General features: G+C 35.7%; 1 pseudogene; it reads left to right on the top strand.

The window, feature by feature from the left end:
- The first annotated feature begins 17,430 nt into the window (after window positions 1-17,430).
- LOC145819731 (D-xylose-proton symporter-like 2 pseudogene) lies at window positions 17,431-18,389 on the top strand (annotated as a pseudogene).
- Window positions 18,390-19,658: the final 1,269 nt, after the last annotated feature.

Raw genomic sequence — 19,658 nt, 5'->3', positions numbered from 1 at the left:
GGTTGTAGCACATTAATGCTATCTATTAACCGTAACCAGAATGCAAAGTAGTTCCAGAGTCTTGCCGATGTACACAAAATCTTTTAACGTTCTCACCGATTTCCAAACAACATAAACATTAACGTAATTACTTGTAAAGAGCAGAGCGTTAATAATAAGAATCATTAACAGTAGTAAACGTACGATTACAGTACTACTACTCACAGTGTTGTGGCGGAGTAATAGTCCCTCTCGGAGTGTGTCCTGCACACATACATATCTCACAAGTTATTCCAATTCTTTTCCTAACTTCACATTTCATTCGATAACTTCCAGTAAATTAAGAAGCATTTTAAAGATTTCAAATACTATTTTTAACCACCCCAGAGGGTCAAACAGATCAAATGGAGCAGACAGCATTTTTCAGCTTGGGCCGCACGCGCGGCTGTGACCCCCGCACGTGCGGCGGTTGGTCCCACACATGCGGCTGGGAAGCCCGCACGTGCCTTTTAAGCAGTAGCTGAAGTCCCAAATTTTCACCATTTCCTGCACGTACGGCTGGGGTTCCCACACGTGGGGCCATGGCTCTCGTACCTGCAGCGATTCTGCACAATTTTTGTCCGAAATTCAGCAAAAACCCTCCCTTGATACACTTATGGTAAGGCTCAAACTAAGCAAATTTAGTGTACTATAATGGTTCAATAACACCACAACATGCATCAAAAATGTAATTAAGATCACCATTTCCAATTACACATGCACAACCCATTCTTTCCATAATTAAATCATACTTGATCTCAACTACCCACTTGGACATATAGATCATCATTTAGGTGTGTGAATAACACCACACAACAAGTAAAATCAAGAGGGGACAAGCTTGGGACTACCAATACAACCACAAACACAATTAGGCTAGAACATACATACACACTCTTGATTTCCATTATAATCTCAACTTGAATATTGTAGAGAATTCCTCAATCAATTGCCAAGAGGCTTAGCAAAATAAAGAATACATATCTTGAGCTTAAAATCTCAATAGATCCTCTTGATTCACCCAATCTTCCACTCTTGCTAGGTTTCCCTTCTACCTCTCTAACTCTCCTCTTCCAATTTCCATTCAAGAGATACTTAGGTTATTCCCATGTTCATGATCAAAGAGGCATACATATACATAATATAAAAGGATAAGTTGAATAGGACAAAAATCAAGCAATTTAATCATTCCAAACCAAATTTCTACAAAAATGCTTATTATTACTTAAAAATTATGCTGATTCCAATTATAAAATCAATTTCGGATTATCAAGTCTCTAAGGCCCTCAATTTCTGATCCCAACATTCTAATTGTGACAGATACTTTTCTTATTAAACAGATACACATCCATAAGCATAAGATTCACTTCATTAAACTTACTTTCACATACAATTTTACAATAAATATTTAGATGCACAGAATAAGGGATCGAAAGTATATTAGGAAACATGTACGAGGGTTGGGTTATTACACTTGCTCTTAACTAATTCTCTTTTCAAATTTTTCGGAGCTTTAAAAATGTTTGTTACAAATCGAGCTCGACCAGAAGGTTCAATCACAGAGGCTTACATTGTCAAAGAGTGCATTACTTTTTGTTCAATATATGTTGATAGGATTGAAACAGTGCATAATCGACCTGAACGAAATCAAGATCATAGCGAACATCGCAAAGGGTTGACTGTATTCACAGAAACTGCCTGTCCTATTGGCCTAATCACAAGGGATGCTGATATATCACAAAAATATCGTGATATGGCTTATTGGTTCTTGTTAAACAATAGCCCCGAGATAGAGAAGTATCTAGAGTATGTTTTTCATTTAAATGTGTGTATTCTTAGCTTTGTTAATGTAGTTAGCAATGCATAATAATCACATTATTTTTTTTAGTAGCATACACAAAAATCTATTATGGACTCCATCTGACCAAGACATAACCTGTATGCAACAAGAAGAGTTTCCCAAGTGGTTCAAAGAGCGAGTATGGCATTTTCAATTTTAAGACATGATTAAAAATTGGTATAAGATTTGATCATTTATTAATTTATTTTTACTATCTTGATGTACGTTATATGTGATTGTAGATAAATATATTTTGAGAAGAAAAGTCACTAGAGGCAACCAATGATTTATGGTCGTTAGCAAATGGCCCGAATTTGCTAGTAAAAGAGTACTCAAGTTGCATAATCAATGGCGTACGGTTCCATACAAGAAAAGTAGACAATCGCCGTAAGAGTCAGAATAGTGGTGTGCTTACGGAAAGGTATCATAAGAGAGTGACGCATGAATTTTATGGTCACTTGTGAAATGTTTGGGAATTGGAGTGCATGTGTCATAACAAAGTTGTATTGTTCTAGTGTGAATGGTACAACACAGGAAACACAGGTCGAAGTAGAACATTGCGAACCGATGATTACTGCATAAGTATTGATGTCACAAGTCGGTGGTATCAATGCGACCCTTTCATCTTGCCTAGCAAGGCGAAGCAAGTCTTTTACCTAAACGATACCAAATAGGGACAACCTTGGCAAGTCGTTTAACAAGTGCAACACGGGGGTGTCTTTGATGTGCCAGAGGTATGTGATGGAGAATCATCGGATGAACCAGAAGACAATGATGTGTTCCAACAAGAAAATATTATCGGTGTTGTTCCAATTGACATCAGACCTAATGTTCAATGTTATAAAGATGGTGTTGAAGCAGAAGTTGTTACAAGGGTTAGGTCATCTGATGAAATAATGATAGAGAATAGAGCTGATGAACAAAATGAAGAGTGTGACGAACCTGATGTGGATTACGATATGGATATTGATGTGGACTAGGAGTTGTAGTTATTTTGCACTTTCTATACGAACCTTGTTCTTAATTAATGTAGTTGAATTTCAGTTGTGGGGTTCATCCACTTATATGTAGGTTTATCTTTGATTGGTCATATTATGTGTCTGATGGCTTTATAATTAATTTGTTCTATGATATGTAAAAGGTAAAAACAAAAATCATCTATCTCACTCTAGCCATGTTTCAATGATTTAGAGCCTATATGACATATCCACTTGTTAAGATTGTTGTTAATTTATTCTTTATGTATAGAAATATATAATTATCTTTTCCTTACATGTCATGTTCAATTATGCTTATCCACCAAAAAAAAATGTTCAATTATGCTTTGTAGTTGGGCGAAATGGACACTAAAAAAAAAATAGTTGACCAAACCAAATACCGCAACTAAGAAGGTAACGAACTATGAGAAACAAAGAATGAAGACAATTAATAAAAACCGTAAGAGAATGAATGCCCTAGGAGTGAGAAATGTAACAACTTATTTGAAGGCTGCGGTTCAACATAAGAAATTGAGGAAGGAAAAACAAATACCAATTAAGGAAAATGACTATGATTATCGACCGTCAGAGGCTGAAGATGGCAGTGACACAGAATCCTAAGATTCGTTTGACCATAAGGTACTATACATTTATGCATTGCGAAATATATTCTTTCTTGTTACTTTTAATTCATACACACATAGACATGTATATCTTTGTACATATATTCATATTTTATTATGTTATTCAATTGTAAGAGATATCATCGAGAGCCTATTCACAATCTCATCTTGAGGCATTGACCCACGCATCAAAATAAAGGGATACCTCTTCGCACCCTGAGGTGGCTAGCCATCTGTCACCAGGTCTCAATGTGGAGCCTCAACTTGAGGTGACTGCTGGTAATACTATTGGTAAGACACACCCTTTATTTACATTGATTTGAGATCTTAATTAAATTTGTTCACATACGACTTCAAAATTATGGCTTCACAATATTAGCTGCTAAGCATGTTCGTGGCCCGACTCGAGGCAAAGAGGTTCAAGGCCTTGTTGATAGAGATGGAAAGCTTAACGTGCCTATCCCTCCAGAATTTTGTGTACCGGTAGGGGACTATGCCTCAAAACTAGCCTCAAAGATTGGTGTAAAAGTGCAAACACGTTTACCAGATCCAAGTGTTTATAGGTGGAAGTATGTTGATGCCTCCATTAAGGAGGCGATGTTTCAACGGTTGAATGTAAGTTCATTGTCTATTCTGTTATAGGACATTTTACTCATCTTTATAATAGGTTAGAAATCGTAATTATTTTATTTTTTATAGGAATTATCTATGACTTATCTATTTTTTGCAGGATCAATTTGATTTACAAGAAGACCCTGTTGATATAGAGAAGGAAATGAACACAAAATTTGGTCGGAGATTGAGTAACCATACTTATAGGTTGCACAAACAATTCATGGAGCTGAAGAAGGCTAAAGGGGAGGAGTATGTAAGAAACTATCCACCGAATGATGTCAATCCTACCAAGTGGATAGATCTTATTGATAAAAAATGGAACACTAAAGAATTTCTAATAACATTTTCATCTTTTTTATTATATCAGCGAAGAAATAATTTGATTAGAATAGGGAGAGATTCCAAAAAAAAAAACTAGAAAGAAGACAATCAATTTGCTGTGAAATTCCATATGTTTTCTTTTCCCTTTATCTTCTAGGCATGTAAGTGGAACATAAAAAAAACCAAATAAGTGGGAAAATGAGAAAAGGAAACTACTAAACATGGATTGGAAGGCTCACATAATAGAAGATCAATTTATGGTTCCTTAAAGTGTATCTTTCACATCTTAAAATAAAGAACTAAGATTTCAGTTTCTATCATTGTATTTTCTGTTTGTTCTTAGGTTTGGTATGAAGTTTCATGATAATTGTAAGCAACTAGCTGAGTAACTAATACATGGTACTGAGACAGAACTTTAGATTTGATAGAGTTGTGGAAGAAAGAAAGGGTTATGAGTTTGGTATGGTATTAGTAATTGTTCCATATCTTGTGAAATGTGAATGGATTTTTTCACAATCTATCTTGCCCATGCTTGTATGCCCCCTATTTGTGAACGGCGTAAATCACTCGTTTTTCTTTTTTCACCCAGAAAAACCATCTTATGATGAAATCTCAACAAGTCCTCTAATCTATTTTTCAAAGAATTGAATGATACTAGTGAATAATTTGAAATATCTTTTAAGTTGAAGTGATATATAAAAGAAGGATAGAGAGGAACAATGCAATTCCTTTATCATCAAGCATTAAATTTGTTTTACTAATGATACATTTCATTGTTATATTGGTTCATTCTTCCTTACAGGAACAATCAAAAGCCAACATATTTGTCTTATAATGATACATTTCATTGTTAGATTGGTCATTCTTCCTTATAGGAACAATCAAAGGCCAACATCGCGAGCACAGAAAAGATGTATACAAAACATAGGTTTGGTTTTAGGTCAATCCCTGTTAGAGTAGAAAAACTTGTATGGATCATTGCACTTTAAGAATTATATTAAATTCTTAGCTTTATTTATTGAATATTTGGTCTATCAAATTAGGCACGAGAAAAGAATATGCTACCTGATCTAGCAGAGCTTTACAAGGAAACTCACTATAATGAGAAAACACATAAGTTGATCTCATCTAAAACTCAGTGTAATTATGTGAGTATATATTGCAATTTTTATTAACAAAATTTTAGAATACTATTTGTTATAATCTTATTTAATTTTCTAATAATTATTTAATTTTTTTAATATTTGATAGGAAAATATGATACAGACACAGGCTAATCACCTCTCATAGTCGAGATCAACCTCTTTAACTATAGAAGAGATGCCAATCAAAGTCCTAAAGCCAAGGTCTGGCTATGTGAAGGGACTTGGCATGAGACTTTCATCCTCTATTAGGAGGACCATTACTATATATGCTGAAAGAAATGATTATGTGAAGCACCTTGAGATGCAAATGGAGACACCTAAGGAACAAATTCAAATGCAGAACAATACAATAGAAGATCTTGAATAGGGTAGGAAGAAGCAAGGGGAGATAATGGCTGAAGTTGTCAACTTTTTGAGGACCAAAGGATTCACTGGACACTTTGGAAGTGGAGGGGACTCATCCACAAGTGGACATACTTCTTGGTAAAATATATTAACCTTGATATAACAAATTTTATAAAGATTATACGTTTGAAGAATTAAGAAGTAATGGAAACATGCATAGGACATCCAATTTGTACAGGTGCACGGGATGTATAAATTATGAATCAGTCTAAAAAAATTTTTTTTTTCTCTATACTTAAAGCTTCAAAAAGGGCCGTCGAAAGGCTAAATTATCACACAACCACAGATTTGTACAGGAACCAACAAAAACACCTTAGGAGGGGCCAATATAAGTTGTATGAACTTACAGCACATTAATGGGATGCACCATTTGTGAATTAGCTTTAAAATTAATTTTTTGTTCTTATAATCTCGAAAAAAAGTTTGTTAGAGGGATAAATTATATAATTTATCTAATTGTAAATTGATTAATTACTAATGTGAAAAATCTAGAAATCCCCTAGATGTTGATTTGTGATTATGTATCAATTTAAAGCAGAATATAACAATCCCAATCAAACAATCAAGACAAAGAGACACAACGATTTAACGTGGAAAAAACCACAATTGGACACCTCCAACTGTGATAAAAAAAAAACCACGGGCAACAGCCACAAGACAATCCACTAAGAAGAATTAAAGGAATTACACAGGTATACTCTCAATTACCTAGCGAATCCACAACGCCTAATTGAACCAACCTTTATGTGCCTCTTCCAACCCCATCTTCACCACGGAATTGTCTTTCTGATGAGCCACTCCGGATTCCACCAAAGCTTCAGGCTCGAATTCCTCAGAATCCACAACTGAAGAATAACTCTCTCTTTTGTGTATAACAAACAAACCTTTGATGTACTCTCTTTAGATCATGAGTTGAATACTCAATAAAAACATCAAAGAAAACTCCCAAAGTATCCCCAGATATAAACCCTAGAAACCAAAAAGAAGATCTGTAAAATAGTTATTAGTGCCACAATCTCCAAAACAACTATTAGTCCCACAATAGTATATGAAAAAGCAATAGACATATGACACGATTATCTTGAAACATGAGATGGAAAACATGAATAGATGAAAACTAAGACTCATGAACAACAACTCTCAAACAACAAAAGCAAGATCATAAACCCCACAAGCAATGATATGACGATGTAAAAACCAGGAACATACAAGAAGGGCAAATAGTGCATAGCAACATGAAAAACAATATAGCCAATCTCCCTTATCAAACATATCAAAGTGTTCATGCTAAACAATCTTGCAATGAAAAACCAAACTCCCTTACCAACCCAAATCAAGATGAACCAAACTCCCCCTCACTAAAAGCAACCACAAACACTGAAAACAGTGAACAAGAAGAAAACAATAAAAATAATATGGTGGAGCAAGTAAGGAATTTCTGATTTGTACCTTGAAACATGCAAGACTATCCAAGAAGCACCATTACAAGAAAACACAATGTGCATAGTCTGTAGAAGATTCCTCATGAAAGAAAGTGATGCATTATGTGAAAAGCATAGATCCCATGATAAAAAGTGTGTGTGTGACTCTTGGAGTTCGACAAACACTAGATTCAATCCTAGTAGTGATATGAAAGTTGGACCTCCGACAAGAGAATCTAAGCACAACAAAGGAAAGTCAAACCACTAGGAATCAAGGGGTATTTGGTGAGTAAAGGTGGAGGCTCCCCCTCAATCAATGAATCTTTTTCCTTCTTTTTTTTCTTTCTTTTGCACATTTTTTTTTTCTTTTGGATATTTTGTCTTCTTCTCTTTCTTTTGCTTTTTCTTTTTCTTTTTCTATTGCACAATCATTGGTGGCTGACACGCTCAAGAGTATGGAAACCGAACCAGAGAAGCATGGATATAATAAGGATGGCCTGGTTGGTGACTCTGAGGTAGCCTTTTCCTCATGGCTAGACTGCAAAGAATTAAGAGGAAAGCCATGGAGGTGCAAAAAGATGGTAGGTGGTTAAGAGACTCAACATCACCCAAGATATGCTAGTATAGGTCAATTCCTCTAGAAACGCAAAAGATCAATGACAGAAGTCCATAAAAAAAATAATCACTAAGGTGGAAGACTCCAAAATTTGCTAATCCAAGAGTGTGTACAGAATGAGACATACTAATCAAAAAACACACACTCCAAAATGAGTAATGACCACAGAAAGCACACACATATTAACATGTAATGGATATTCTCATCAAATCCAATATGCACCAAGGACCACTCAAAAAATTTCAAGCTTGCAAAACCATACTAAGAAAATCTTTTTGGGAATTTTTTTTTTCAAAAAAAACAAGACAAAAAAAATGAACAAGCACACATTTAAAAGACCCGAAAAAAAACACACAAAAACCTATAAACTAAAACGACCAAACAAATTAACACAAGTCAACTTTTCTCACCCAAATCTTTTTGGTCTTAACAAAATCAGGTCTATCGGTCTTGGTAAGTGTCGTGGTGTAGTGAACACCCGCATGAATCTTGGTATTCCGCCTAGACATGTAAGTCGAATTTCTACCCTTTTGAGGCACTCTCCCATGCAACTTATAACAATAAGGGCGAATATGACCATGCATACCACAATGATGACAAATAAACACAGGGTGTACCTTCTTTTCTTTTACCTTACCAACTCTAGGAAGTTTGAGAAGTCCATCCTTTTGTTGGATTTTTTGTTCTCCCTTTCCTTGAGTTCTTGTATCATGAGATGTTGAAGCACTCTGTTTTTGCTCTTTCTTACCATCAAAGCCAATGCCACTCTTGTCACAACTCATTTGTTGAGACCCAATGATATCCTCCAAAGTCTTTGATCCTTTGTTCCAAAGACCAATGGTAGCCATAGCAGACTTGAGCTCTTTCTCTTTCTTGATCATTAGTTCTTCCAAAGCAACTTGTGACATCTCGAGAGATTCAATCTTTTCTTTATACATGGCATGGGTTTGCAGCAGCTCATTCCTCTCTGTCTCACAAGTCAACAATTTTGCACAAAGAACTTGTCGATCATCAGCTACCTTGATGGCATTAATCCTGGCCTCGGAAATCTCCTCCTTAAGTTTGACATTCTCACATTCACATGCTTTGAGTTTCTTTGTGAGTTTGTCATTCAATTTGAATAACTTAAGAGACTCCTGATACAACTTTTCATAAGCTTGCTCAAACTCTTCATGATCGCTCTCCGAGGATTCATCATCAGTGATATTCTCAACTGACCTCTTTGGAGAATCTGTTTGTCCTTTAGCTTCAGAAGCCGCCATGAAAGCTAGAAATTGTTTATGACCCTCTTCGCCTTGACCTTCATTGTCACTTTCATCTTCATCAGATTCAGATTCATCATCCCAAGTGATGGCAAGGGCTTTCTTCTTCTTCAAACGAGTGGGGCATTCTTGAGCAAAATGGCCAAATCCTTGGCACTCATAGCATTGGAGTCTTTCAGAGTTTCCTTGTATCTTTCCTTTCTCCTTCTTGGCTATAGAATTAATTTTGAGTTTATCTTTGCCTTTAGATTTATGAGAATGAGTAGATTCCAAAAGATTAGGATTCTTTTTCAAAAAAGATTTTTTAAATTGTTTAACAAAAGCAGCCATAATCTTGGAATCTATATCACAATCCTCATCAGAATCCTCTCTAACTTTATGAGCACTACTAAAAGCAATATCTTTTTGTTTCTGTTTGAAATTCCTGTGTGCCTCATAAGTTTGGAGATTTCCAACCAACTGATCCAGCTTGAGGTTGTTAACATCTTGAGCCTCCTCAATAGCCGTAACTTTTGGTTGGAACCGAGCGGGCAAGGATCTCAAAATTTTTCCCACAACTTTGGATTCTGGAATTTTTTCACCTAAATTGAAGCTGGAATTTACAATGTCACTCAACTTCGCATAAAATTCATCAAAGGTCTCACTATCTTTCATTGAAAGGTTTTCGAAACTAGATGTGAGCCTTTGAAGTTTTGAGCGTTTAACAGAAGGAGTGCCCTCATGAATAGTTTGTAAGATATCCCAAGCCTCTTTTGCGACTTCACAATTACAAATACGACTAAATTCTTCAGGTGTGACAGCGCAAAAGAGAGAATTGATAGCTTTACTATTCCAGCTACTATTTTGGTAATCAGTTGTGTCCCACTGATCAATTGGTTTGGGGATTGTAACTCCATCAACAGTAATTGTTGGTTCAGTCCAGTACTTTTATTCATGCTCGAGCGAGGACTTGTGTCACACACTCGAGCGAGTATTGAGCGCCCAATCGAGCGTGATTTTCACACATCCAGTACTTTTACTGTAGCTTGCAGTCCGCTCGAGTGGATTTATTCACGCTTGAGCGGAGACTTTTGTCTACATGTCCGCTCGAGTAGATATAGACACGCTCGAGCGTAACCCCTGTTTTCTGAAAAATGTTTTTAAAGTGCATCTTTGCATCCTCATTCCATTCTAGTCATTCTTAGGCCTAGTTTAAGGCATCTTAATGAGGATATTGATGTAGAACCACACCGAGTCAAGATAGGGATTAAGTTATTATTTTCCCAACCGTGTAGCTTAGTGTGTGTTCACTCTGTAACTGTGTAGGGTTGGCATCCGGAGACGCGTACTAGCTTATCTATAGCCCAGAACTCTGTGAGTAATAATGTTGTAAAGATATGTTCGAAAATGAATATTTTCTAAATGATCAATTGAACTGTTTTCTGAACTGTTTACTGTTAACTGAATAAATGTTTGTCCTCTATTCTGAACTGTATTGTGGCATCCTTAGCAACTACTGTTACTGTTACTACTACTGTTACAGAGATCTCTGTCAGTTCCTATTTTGAAACTTCTGTTTACTGTTATGATGGCCATCATTGACTGTTTGGTCTTTCAAGACCTACTGTTTACTGTACTGTTCTGCTAATGGATGTACCACAGATGACTGTTATGACTGAATGACTGATACACTGAATCAATTGACTGTTTTCAATACTGAAAGGACATTCATACTTAACCTCTTTACGCGTTATGTTATTCACTAGGCTTTAGCTCACTACTCATATATATATATATAGGTGTTCAGGCACCAGACTGGAGCTAGGAGCGTGGATTAGGCTCACTTTTGTCAAAACCAACCACTGTGCCTCACTGCGAGGTTCCAAGCCCGTCAAGCTGGGGCTTTTGGGGTGTTTTAGTTTTCCCCCTTCTTGGTTATATTCTGCATAAACTGAATGTTTTGTACTATACTGTTTTAGATAGGGATTAAGTCCCTGTCCTGAATGATTGTATATATTGTACATGTATGTATAAACTATTCTGTTATTAGTGTGTATATATATGAAAAGTCTTTTTGCATATAGACTGTCACAGCTTATTGGACATATTTTAATTACTGTATTGGCTTCCGTCAGCCCCTGTACTCTGTAATTTTGTTTGACTGTTAAGCAGGCCTTCGGTAATCTCAGATTACTGGCCGGTTACGGTGCTAAACATATAGGGCGGGTTTGGGTCGTGACATACTTTGTGGAGTTGAACTAGCTATTGTTGGATGTTTGGTGGAATTGCACTAGTTATAACTTTTGGATATTTTGTGAATATTGCACTATTTTATTGTATTTAGGATGAAATTATTTGTAATGATGAATGGATATTTTCATTTTGTTAATTCGTAATGTGTTCATAGCAGGTTAAGCTAAGTTGTGATGGAATTGTTATATTAAACAGGTTTCAACATGAACAAGGTTATATTTGTCGAACTAAAATTCAAATTTTGATAAAATAGGTATATAATGTGGAAAAAAATATTATGGAATTAGTGACAAAATTTTCCATTCCTAGAGAAGGTTTTTTCGCCCTGTATTTGGCTTAGGTAGATGATTAATTTTGTCATTAATTCTTTATTTTGTCGCTAAATGAATTTGTCATGACGAAAAATATTGTCACATTTTGTCACTATTACCTCGATGTGTGACAATTTTTTTTTGAAATTATTTCATCATTTTTAATGATGAATTTATTTTTGTCTCTATTGGTAGCTTCTTTGACAAAAAATTTTCGTCTTTTTTTATATTAAATGCGACAAAATTATTTCGTCTCTATTTTTTATATTTATGACAAAATACTTTTGTCTCTAATTTTTTCGTGTAATGACAAAATATGTTGTCGCTAATTACTTACAAGTATGTTCCCAACAAAGTGTATTGGAGACAAAAAAAATCGTCACAAATTTATCATTTTCAATGACAAATTTGTGTTTTCGTCTCTAAGACCCTTTAGCGACGATGCTTTGGCAACAAATCGTAATTAGTTTGGGTGACGAAATCTATACATTTTGGGACAAATTTGTTTCGTCTTTGAATCCCAAATTTGTTGTAGTCAATTTCAAAGGCAAAACTCATGCATGGCTTGTCTTTAAATCTTGAAAACTTATCCATAAACATGAATTCATGATCCTTTACAAACCCTTTGCTCAAAACTTTTGAATTTAACCAAAATTGGGCTCAAAACTCCTATGCATGTAAATTTTATAAACCTTTTTCTCAAATCCCATATTTTTAACGAACTTGAGCTCAAACGCTCCATGCATATCCAAAACTCTTTTTCAAAACATGATTTTAGGAGGTAAAATGTTATGATGCAAACATGATTCAAACATGCATGTGCCAATTACCCATAATTTCTACATGAATGGTCGAAATCAAACTTGACATAACAAAACTCAACATGTTTATGCATGCATGTAGAATTCTCTCCCTAATTCTTTTCCAAAATTTTATAAACATGGAATTCACTCACATAACTTGGTCAAATATGCATGCATGTTCACTTCATGCTCCAAATTTAACATAGATGATGAAGCTTATAATCAAAATGATAGTCTAACTTATATATATAGCTACATCTATAGATTCAACTCTATCTTGTCCTTCTATGACAAAATACATGCAAAAGAATTGATGACCAAAAGCTTACCTAAAGTCTTGAATTACTCTTGTTCTAGCTTAATCTTGATGGATTCAAGAAAGACTTTGAAATTCTTCTTCAATTTATTCCTTCTCTCTCAGAATTTTTCACTTATAAATGAGGAGTTTTGAGCTCAAATGAGCTTAAGATTCATATATATAGTTATGATGCTATAATGCATTAATTAGAACATTAGACTTGCCAAACACAACTTAATTAATCGAACCGGATCAATTTTTTTAATAAAATTTTCCATATGATTCTAAAAATTCCGAATAACATATTCATGTAATCAATTTCGATTTTGGAGGCCAATAAGGCTTTTAATTTTTAGATCAAAGCAGAATTCCAGACAGATAATTCTACGAGTAACAGATAGAAAGCCAAATAGCATACAAAATACATAATAGACGTATAATTTATTTTAATCACTTAATTAGCATCCTTAATTACAAATTAACAACTAATCATAGATCGGGGTTCTTACAGTCTCCCCACCTTAAGAAGTTTGGTCCTCCAAACTTGAGTTACAGTATAATATATATATATATATATATCAGAAGCAAATTAGATGCCTTAGGTTCACACTGTTTTCCATTTTCGTAGTGGTTTCCTCCCCATTCATCTTGTTATAGAGACTTGATTTGTTTCCCAGACATTAAACAATTCATGATTCAATTCGGTATTCGATTCAACAATCCACCATAGTTATTCAAAGTCATTCAGAAGTTATCAGTTATACAAGGTAAATTCATATATTAACCCCATAGCAGTGAACGCAATTCTAAGGTAATCATTCACATACTGTTCATCAGCCTCATTTTCCACAAATTCAATTGTACTTCACGTTAATACAGAAGTAGTCATTCACAGAACATACTGATTACATATACTTCCAAAAAGTTAGGGTTTACAATCAAACTAGTCTACTATCAACAAGTCTCATAGCATCAATTTCGACGTACAGTAACACAAAAGCAATCATTCTCTTATTCAAACAAGTTCATGGTAGTGACGGTAATACCGAAGTAATTAACCACGTGTCATACATACAGTATTCCCACTTTCCCAGAGCATAAATTACAAAATCCTATAATCTCATTCATGTGTGTTCCCAATTAGTTATAGGCACATGGTTAAAAGCTACTTATAATCACATAGTCTGCTATTGACAGTTCACATTCTTGGTAATTATTCAAAATTGAATCAAGTTCTCAGTCAGTTAGTTCCCTTAGCAGCACAACCCGGTCATTCAGTCATAAGTAATTCATAATCCCCCATAACATAATCAAATCAGACAACGATTCTTAAATTAGGTAAAGGTCTCTTCAGATTAAATCAAACGAATGTCCTATCAGGTCACATCAGACAAAAGTTTTATGTAGTCAGATGAAATGAAAGTTCAGAGTGTGTGTCATCATACAAAATTTTTTTCAATTCAAACAAAGGTCTTATCAAACCAAAGTTCTATCAGATCAGATCAACTAAAAATTCTATCCTCATTATTTTCAAACAAAGTGCATTTGGTTCTATAGTTCACACTCCACTCGCTTAGGTGCCCAATCAGTAGTTTCACAATTTTTCTAAGTTTATCAGTTCTCAAAATCACATCAGGGTCATGCATCATAATGGTTCATATCAAAGTGTTTTAGGTCATATACAGTGTAGCATTCTCCGAATAAGTTCACATATAGGTGCACAGGCATGCAGTTGTTCATATTAAGGGTATGTGCCATAGTCATTATAATAGTTTCCAACTCAATCATACAGTCACTAAAGCACAAGTTTACTAGTCTAGCCAAATAGCCTAGTCAGTTTTTAACATTCATAGTTCACAGTCTCCGAGCAAAGACATAGTTATATATGTGCATGCCCAGAATCTAATAACATTTCCTATACGGATTCACAAGTCCGATGTACAGATGAACACAAAACAAACTCCCCAGACACAATAGTTAAGGCAATGATTTCATGATATAGTATATACAAAAAAGTGTATCGAGTTCAAATCAATTAATGTCCCAAGCAAAGGTATGCATATATATACAAGTCCAAACATTTTCCATAGAATAGCTAATTTGTCAAATCTGTAGAATTTCAAAAAATTTCAATAATTAGAGTTCGATCCCATCAGTGCTAACAACATTCCACACATTAGTAAAAATCAGGGCATGAAGCATAGGTACATGATTCTAATAATTCAGTTGGTTCAATCAACATATTAACAATTCATCTCATGCCAAAGGTTATACGAATTCCCAAATCGATTTTCACACATACATTTTCACATAATTAAAATAGTACATGTGTCAGTCATCTCAGTGTTCCGAGCATTTTTTGGAACTAGGGCATAAACCCTTCCTTGCCTAATATTGCTCCCCTCGGGAATAGAAATTACTTTTGTTCTTGGTACCGGAGTGGAATTAGTCATACTATCATTCGGTTTATTGTTGTTCGGATGGGCTTGTAGGCAAGATTTAGCCAAGTGCTCTTTCTGTCCACATCTAAAACAAACTCCTGATAGGAGGCGACAAATGTCACAATGTTGTTTTCCACATTCCTTACAGATACGTATATCATTGTTCACATTACTTCCCTGACTTACATTGTCAAAAGTTCTTGCCTTAGATTTTTCATTCACGGACGTCATTGAATTACTGGTCAGTTCAACTTTTTGTTTCTTTTGTTTCTTACTCTCCCATTTAGTTGATGATGACAACTTTGATATTTCCAAGGCTGCTATGGTTGCCTCAGACATTAAGGCCCTATCAAGAACGTCCACATACTTTAACAAGTAAAAAACACCAACTCGATCAAACACATCTAAGTCAAGCCCACCTTCAATTTTCTAGCCTTTTTGTAGTCAATGTCTATCATGTGTGGTGTATATCGGGCTAGTTTAGTAAATTTTGCCTCATATTCGGCCATGGTCATGTCACCTTGTTTTAGTTGTTCGAATTCGGATACCTTCCTATCTCGGATGCATTGGGAAAAATATTTTTCAAAGAAAATTTCTTTAAATATATCCCATGTCATACCCACATTATCATTCCGTACTAACATCCATCATCTCCTAGCTTCTTCTTTAAGCGTGAATGTTGCCAACAAAACTTTTCGTGCCTCAGTACACGAAAATACTTCAAATATTTTCTTGGTCTCTAAAACCCAAGCCTCCGCTTTTAACGGTTCAATAACCCCCACATATTCTGGTGGCTTCATTTTATTGTATTTATATGTTAGAGTTATCATGTCATTATTAACTGCTTCAAGTTGTACTGGGGAAGATGAAGGAGGTACATGTATTTGCCTTCGTTGTTGTTGTCTCACATATTCGGTTAAGGCTTCAATCATTCTTTCTACCTAGTTAATTCTAGCATCGGAAGTTTCAGATTCGTCTACGTTACTTGTTCTTTCCATTTGTCTATACATAAACAGGGTAATTATTAACATAGGGAAAAGTTCTCACTAATTTCATTTTTCATTTCATATCAAACATGTTCGTCATTTTATTTCAATTCAAATATATTCAGATAGGTCGCGTAGTCTTTCACGTTTATACGTTTATGTTCACAAGAATAACACATTCAATATCGAAATCAACATCACATGCTGTTTCATATAACTTCTTTGTTCATGCTCATAGTTTTTGCTTTCATTTTCTTAGCAAACATGTACAGAAAAATTTACACATACTCACACATGATAATGCAATGTCCCTATTTCTTTTTTAGGATACCCTATAGCCCATATGGACTTGTGTGTGCGGTATAACTCATGTTCTGATACCACTCTATCATGACCCAAACCCGCCCCTATAGGTAGTGTCGTAACTGGCCAGTAATCTTAAGATTACCTCCGGCCTCTGAAATAGAATTACAGAATAAGGGGCTAGCGGAAACAAATACAAAAATATAATCATCCAATGAGCTGTGCAGACTTATATGAAACAGAATATTTAAAACTTTATATACATATTCAAAAATTATTCTCATGTTATACCCACACACTTAATTATAGCATCTTAAGTACAACTAACGAAACAGATCAAGTCTTATATACAAAAACAACTGGAGCTTATAACACACGACACTTCAAGAACCTCCACGTGAGGCACAATGGTTGGCTTGACAAAACAGAAGTCAGACAGAAGCCCTCAGGACTAGTCATGCACACGCTCACTACGATGACCCAAATTTATAAATAAAAAAAAAAAAAAAAAGGATAGAGAATATTTGGTAGGTGATATGATTTTTTTTTTTTTTTGGTGGGGGAGATGGAATATAGATTATGATGATGTGTGTGGGTGGACAAATATATTTGGTTTTAGAGAGAAGGATTTTGAAAAGGGAGAGAGAAATGGGATGTGAAGGTGGAATTTCTCATTGGACCATCCCACGTGTCCTTTGCTTTCTATCTGGTTGGACATAGCTGGCCATTACCTCTCTCTCGATAAAAGAAGAGGGAATGAGGGACAGCATTTGTAAAAGCTAAAAAAGACACACATGGGGTTGGGCTATTAAAAGTAATACTTATCTCTCTCTTAGGGGATGGTTGCAGGTTATACAATTGGCAGCTTTTTGGTTGATACAGTTGCTGGTTGGCACTACATGTATGGGGTTGGTAGCCCCTTAGCAGTAGTTATGGGGATCGGAATGTGGTGGCTACCTGCATCGCCCAGATGGTTACTTCTATGTGCTATACAGGGAAAAGGCAATACGCAGGATTTAAGACAAACTGCCATATCTTGCTTGTGCGGGCTTCGGGGTGAAGCTATGGGTGAAGATTCAGTTACTGAACATGTAGATGAAATTCTGGCTGAGCTTTCTTATATGGGTGAAGAAAAAGAAGCCTCATTAGCAGAGATGTTCCAGGGGAAATGCTCGAAAGCCCTTCTTGTTGGTGCAGGATTAGTGTTATTTCAGCAGATAACAGGGGCAACCTAGTGTACTATATTATACTGCTTCAATCCTTCAGAGTGCAAGATTTTCTGCAGCATCTGATGCAACAAGAGTCTCTATTCTTCTTGGGGTATTGAAGTTGATAATGACTGGAGTAGCTGTCATGGTTATTGATAAAGTTAGGAGAACACCTTTATTACTTGGTGGTGTCTCCTTTATGGTAGTTTCATTATTTCTTCTGGGATCATATTACAGTTTTCTAGATGATGCACCAGCATGTGCAGGAACATCACTTGGATCGCATATCTATTCAAGATATTGAAACTACTGTCAACAGCAGGTCAGCTGTACCTTACTCGCGGGCAGAGATCATGTTTCTGTTAGAGAAACTCGGGGACGATAAAATTATGATACACGAGGATACCGTGTATATTCTTTGAAGAAATTCAGGTGGAGCCATCCTTAATTCAGTGTATATTCTTGTTATTTTCCGAAGGACTGTTTGGGACTTGGATAGTCATTAATTGAAGAAAAGTAAACAAACATCAATGGTCTGTTTCTCTCCCTGTGGCTGTGTATGCTAGTTATCAACTGTGCTACGTCGCTCGAAACTGAGCCGCCCCTAATCCCCCGAACCAAAAACGACGTCGTTTCGTCATTTTTGAATTTTTTTTTTTTTTGCAGAAGAAGAACGAAGCTCAGAGAAGAAGAAGGAAGAAAGGAGGGAGAGAGGGAGGGAGGAGGAGGAAGGAGGGAGGGAGGGAGGAGGAGGAGGGACTGGAGGGGGCATAATATTCGGGGGAGGAGGAGGCGGAGGTGGGGCGACGGCGGGGAGGAGGAGCTACTGCTGCTGCTGCTGCGACGAGAGGCAGAGGCGGGGCGACAGCGGGGAGGAGGAGCTGGCGGTGAGGCGACGACGGAGGGTGGGGAGGTGACAACGGCGGGCGGCGAGACGATCGGAGCTCTCCTCTCCTCTCTCTTTCTCCCTCTCTCCTCCTCTCCTCTTTCTCTCTTCTCTTTCTCTCCCTCTCCTCTTCCTCTCTGCAGACTGAAAATCGAAGGAAAAAAAGAAAAAAAGAAAAAAAGAAAAAAAGAAAAAAAAGCCTAATGCCCAAAACGACGTCGTTTTGGGCATTAGGGGGATTAGGGGGCAGGGATTTTCGAGCTCTCAAACATTATTCTGCTAGTTATTTGGCACTTAATTTTTCCAGAGAACGAAATTGAGTAGGGATATTGACGGTTGAAGAATTAGATGTTTAATTCAGAAATTGAGACTCTTTAAGCTTTTAAAAAGTACCATTTCTCAATCCATATTCGAGCTACTCTAATTTCATTCTTTGTGAGGTTACATCTGGAATGGATGCTAAGAAATTGAAGTTCTTGAGGCCATAATAAAGAGTTTGGTGAGAGCAACATTTTGATCGGTGGAGATCAAAATCCGACAAAATCGAAAATTTGAATTTTTGCGTGTTCCTCGTCAAACTTTGTGGTAGGAATTTTCTTTGAGTTATATATATGTTTTTGCAAGATCGAGATAATTTTCAAAATCATCCTTTGATTAGTTTTGAAAATTGATTTTTGATTTAAAAGAATGAGTGATTTTGAAAGTGGGTTTACTTTCTTTTTCTTCTAAAAATAGAAATTGAGGTTTTTGAACTATGTTGATGAAAGAAAGATGTTTTTGGTGAGATTTACTCAAATATTTGAAGATGAATGGTTTTTGATAAGAAAACCTAGAAATTGGGGATTTTTAAGAAAGATGTTGAAAATCTTTAGAATATGTTGTTATATTTATTTTGTATGTTGAAATAAATGATGTTGAAAATTGTTTATTTATTCCATATAAATGAT

Source organism: Camellia sinensis, chromosome 2 (genome assembly GCF_055761805.1).
Source record: "Camellia sinensis isolate YWXY chromosome 2, ASM5576180v1, whole genome shotgun sequence".
In the NCBI taxonomy this organism is placed as follows: Eukaryota; Viridiplantae; Streptophyta; class Magnoliopsida; order Ericales; family Theaceae; genus Camellia; species Camellia sinensis.
The sequence above is the reverse complement of the archived record's forward strand: the minus strand, read 5'-3'. Positions and strand labels throughout refer to the sequence as shown.